The 5,272-nt window shown below is 33.5% G+C and overlaps 1 long non-coding RNA gene across 1 annotated transcript in view; it reads left to right on the forward strand.

The window, feature by feature from the left end:
- Positions 1-3,952, forward strand: part of LOC114580268 — a 15,869-nt gene extending 11,917 nt beyond the window's left edge. The window contains exon 3 of the long non-coding RNA XR_003701627.1: positions 3,930-3,952. This is a non-coding gene — a long non-coding RNA (uncharacterized LOC114580268). The remainder of the gene's footprint in view (positions 1-3,929) is intronic.
- Positions 3,953-5,272: the final 1,320 nt, after the last annotated feature.

A 5,272-nucleotide genomic window follows, 5' to 3' on the forward strand; every position in this document is an offset into this window, starting at 1 on the left:
CTTATTAATTTTTATAACATTATCCTTTAACTCTTATCTATAATGACACATACACGCATTTTCTAGTACGACTCCTACCTGACCCGGAATACCAAGTTTAATTCTTATAAACTATCGTATTCCTTCTTGGCCCTTCTCTCCAACCCACTTAGTTTCCTGAATGCATAAAATAATTTAATTCCTATGAATCATAATTGATTTATTAACTCATTAATTTTACCTGTTAAAGGGAACCTATATTCCTAAGTTCCTATCCTAATTTTAGTATCATGGACTAGCTATCTGTGCCCACAATCCGTCCTTGAGGTGTAGGAACCCTTGCCTATTTAACACTGCACTCCGGCGCCGGTGCAGCGGCCCTTGTGTTCCACTTGTCACTCGTATTTCAGGCCATACAGCGCGTCCGCTTCCCAGGGGACGCCCTAGCATATTAAGCATTCTTCTTAAAGGATTCATGTCATTTTGTTTCGACAAGTTTATACGTCTGGCTGTCTCGACTACCTTACGCAACCCTCCACTTTTCTCATCCAGGACTTGGGACCTGGCAACGACAGTGTTAAAGTGTATTAAGAATAAAGATCAAAAAATACTTTTCTTAGAAGATGATATTTAACAAATGTGGATAAGATGTTTTGTTAAACTTTTTAAGAAAGAATATAAAAATACAATTGATTGGAGTGACTTAGCACCCTAAATGAAAATAAACTGTTTCTTTTTTTTTTTGTTCGGGGGAGTTTTAACTGATTGTTTCGGGGTAAATTTTGGGAAGACAGATGAGTTTGTAGATAAGACACTACCCAGAGATTTCACCCTCATTTTGTGAGGACTTTATGATATGAGTTCTGATTTCCTATAGGCGCAAACTCCTATAGTTAATTAACTCTCCCGATAATGAGAGAGAACTTTCGATTAAAGCAAGTCGTCAATCAGATACGTTGTATCTATAGATACGTAGTATCAGGTGTATAGTAGCAGCATGATTTGGAATTTGAGAATTTGAAAAGTTTGATATTTAAAATTTGAAATTTCACCATCTCCTACTTAAAGCGGGATGGTGGGGGAATGAATGATGGACCCGATCAAGATCCCATGGTTCTGTCGTCCCTGGACATCGTGGTCTCTGGTCTACTTAGTCAAAGGAGGTAGTCGACCCAACCTGATAGAAGGATCCTTGTCGGTAGCCATTGGTTGCTTCGTCCAAGGGTACCTTATAAACCAAGGGTGGATGTTTTTCTAAGGGGACAAATTTGAATCAACCTTAGCAAACAGAGGGCTTTATGACCTATCGATCATATTATATTGTTTCATATCACAAGGATTTGATCCCACTAAGAAACGTATTAGCTCTGGCCATAACTGCTATTTCGTGGTGCCATTTGGCGGCAAAACCACTCGGTTCAGAGGGAAAATTCTATAAGATGGTGGTGAGACCTGCAATGCTTTATGGTGCCGAATGTTGGCCTTTAAGTGAGAAGCATAATACTAAGTTAAGTGTTGCTGAGATGAAGATGCTTAGGTGGATGAGTGCTTTACCCTTAGAGATAGGATACGAAATGAGCATAGACTAGATGATGTTGGAGTAGCTCCAGTGGAAGATAAGTTTAGAGAGAGTTGCCTTAGATGGTTTGGCCACATTAAACGGAGGCCTTCTGATGACCCGGTTAGGAAAGTTGATGTATCAGATTTGACTTATGTTAAGAAAGATAGAGGTAAACATAAAAAGACTTGGTTAGAAAATATTGGAAATGATCTTTCTTTATTAGATTTAAATGAGAATTTGACTTTTAATAGGACACAATGACAAAAAAGGATTCATGTAGCCGACCCCACGTAGTGGGATGAAGGCTTGATGTTGTTGTTGTTGGAGAATGAATGTAACAAATAACCCGTTTTCTTATAAGCTAGTGGATAACTTACGGCAAGGTCTTGTATGACATGCAGAGGAATAAGCTGGTTTGAGTCTACAATGCAGGGAGTAATTGATGGGCTTGTTGTGAGTTAGTGGGAGAAATCAATAGTTAGGTTGCATCTTGGAGTGAACTGTAGGAGCGGAGAATAGGTTGCCTTTCAGATTTAATTGCAAGAGTTGAAATTAAGGCAGATTGATTGCAGGAGTTAGAATTGAGAAGCTGATTGGATTTGCATATCCCCTAGCTTGAAAGTAAGGCTGTCAAATTGTGTTAATTAAGTGCTTTAATAAGGATATCTACAATTTAAAGTTTTGTTGGAGTATAATTAGCTTTGATGTTTTTTTTTTTCTAATTTTCTCCTTATAAAGTATCCATCAATTCCATAATATTTTGTCCTATTGTGGTGGATAAGATTCTTAGTAATTTTAAGAGTAGTTTGATTGTCACATGTAATTATCTTTAGTTGTGTTGTGAAAACTTTCAGATTGAGTTAACATTTAAGCCACATACCTTCACAAACTCAATGGGCCATGGCTTTGAATTTTGCTTCAGCACTGTTTCAAGAGTCGATCATCGATGTTGATGTCAAGAGGGCGTCTGTCCTTGATGTTGAAAGGGCGTTGTTCATCGATGTTAAGACAACGTCGAACAAAGAGGAGTTGTCAAGTTGTGGGTGTAGAAATTGCTAGCGTCGAGCATCAATGTCAAGACAGCGTCAGATTTTGATGTTGAGATGATTTTGAAATGTCGATGTTGTAACGACGTCAGATTTTGATGTTGAGATGATATCGAACATTATTGTGAAACCAAAGTCGCGACTGACCAAAGAGAAATGAAAATGAGGATATTCGATGAATGAGATATTGAGTGCGGGCGATTGATTTAGTATTGTGAATAAAAAATAAGAAATTTAGTTTTTATATTTAAATAAATAAAAATTTTAAATACAAAAAATTATATTAAATAAAATTTATAAAATATTTAAGACACGCGTGCCTAATTTGTATTTAATATTTTTTTAATCGGACATATTTTCGGTGTGTCGGACGCGTCGGATTAGTACGTGTCCTCTTTAAGGAGAAGTGTCGGTGCATCGTAGCTTTGTACCTCTTAAGGATATAAACCACCTAGCACCGAAAATATTGCTCATTTAAGATGATCCACTATGTTACTAAGGATATCTGCAAAAGTTGTGAGGTTTTTATAAATATTGGATAGTGTAGCATTTCAGTTTATTTAATAATTAGCAAGTTTCACACTATAATGTTCTAGGATTCTTGTTGATGAAACGGAGGGGGCAAAATTTTACAAATGGCTATTTAATTTTCATCTACACAAATTTTCTATATCATATTTTCAATTTTCATCCAAGTAATGAAGTTCTCTAAATTAAGAGTTTGTGATCCACAAATTTGTGCATTGTGTAATTTTGTTCATCTTATTTTATATCTATATTAAAAAGTCTTGGATCCTAAGGCTACTACATCAGCTTTCTCTGTCTGATAGTAGTTTTGTTTATTGCATTATTTCCAAAAAATAATTTAGATTAGTGTAGGAAATAGCATAATTGTAATCCTTAGACCATTACTTACTTCAAAATGCTTTCTTCTCCCCAACTTATTTTCTTGATTTTTTAACACAAATTTCTCCTTCTATGTTTATAACTAGTTTCATATTTTATCCCTCATTCAACCGATCTATTAGTTTTCTTGAAAAAGAAAAAAAGAAAATACTCCTCTCTTATTTCTACGTTAGAAAAAACTCAAGTTTCTATAATGATTCGGATTCCTCTACAATCACCGTGTGACAATTAGGTAATAAAGTTCTTCAATCCTTGCCATCTGATCCACTTTAGATTGCTGGGATTGACTCTAGCAGTTTGAAATTCAAAATCACTGTGATTTTGAGATAAGTAATCTCAGCCATCAAAAGTGAATTGGATAATTGAAAATTTTAGATATTTTAGCCTCTCCAATTATAATATGATAATGACGTTCTGGTACTTGCTATTCTTATTAGTGGGAAAATTGCTCGTAGATTTGTTTCCGCGGTGGCAAGATCTAAGGCCAGTGTTAAATGAGTGTGTGACTCCTTTCCACCTGCTACTGGAGGCCTCGCCTTTATTCTGCGTGGAAGATCAGCTCATGCTTGTGTTCAGGTACAGAAAGTATCCCCTCAGCTTTTGAAAAGTCTTGATACTTTGTTCAGGAATATTGAAAGTGATATTGCAGGAATTAAAACTTTCCTCTTAAATTGCTTGGTTCCTATCTGGAATGCTCTGCGTTATTACTTTTGATGTCAAAGAATGGAGCAGCGCATTAATGTAGTCCGTGGATGAGTTATGCTGTAAAGCGCATATTAAAGCAATTCAATGGGATTTTCATTCTAGCATTCTCTCTTATAGCATGGAGCTATTTCTTTTTGAATAGAGCTGTTCTTTGATAATGGATAAGATGCATTATTCTATTTATCTCTTTTTTTTTTTTTAACCCAAGCTTCTTTGATTCCTTTTGTATGATCTTTTATCTAATATTTAAAAATCGGACTTGACCAGCCAGTCCAACTGGGTTCAACGTGAACCGGTCCTTATAGGCGGGCTCAAGTCGGTTTATGATTCTAAGTAAGCCGCATCTGTCACCAAAAACCGGTTCAAAACTCGGACAAAACTGTTGGTTCAACTATTTCGGTTTGAATCGGCAACGATCTAGTTGAACCGAGAGTATCTTGTTCAACTTTGTATTTTTTTTAATGGCTTAAATAAATTATTTTAAATATATTAAGAATATTATACTATAATTTTAATTTAAAATGTTATATTGTAAATAAAATTTCAATTAAGTATTTCCAGAAAGTGTATGTCACTTTCATGAGGTATTATATTCTAGGCTCAATAAAGCAATTATAAGTAACAGCATGATTACTAGAAAAAAATTTCTCAAAGTGATGTAGGATTAAAAAAAGTTAAGCTTTATTTCTTCCTTCTTAAGTTCTTCAGTTTTGGCAGGCATCTATTGCATCTTTTTAAATAGATTTTTTAAATAAATTTATATGATTAAATAATATTCTATTTTTAATTATTTATATTAAATCAAATTATTTCTTCCATTTTTTTTATGTACTTATAAAAATTAAATTTAATAAGTTATTTACTTTTAATGATTGCTAATCTATTCTTAATAATTTATAAATTTAAAATATAATATGAAATTTAATATATAAAAAATATATAAATATATAATACAATTTGATAATATTTATTTATATTAAACTTATTTATTGATATGTAAGTTAATTTTTAGAATTTTGAATTAATTTAAAGTTATGGAAGATGTTATTAAATTTAAAAATTATATAAGATATAG

Source organism: Dendrobium catenatum, unplaced genomic scaffold, assembly GCF_001605985.2.
Source record: "Dendrobium catenatum unplaced genomic scaffold, ASM160598v2 fragScaff_scaffold_911, whole genome shotgun sequence".
Taxonomy (NCBI): domain Eukaryota; kingdom Viridiplantae; phylum Streptophyta; class Magnoliopsida; order Asparagales; family Orchidaceae; genus Dendrobium; species Dendrobium catenatum.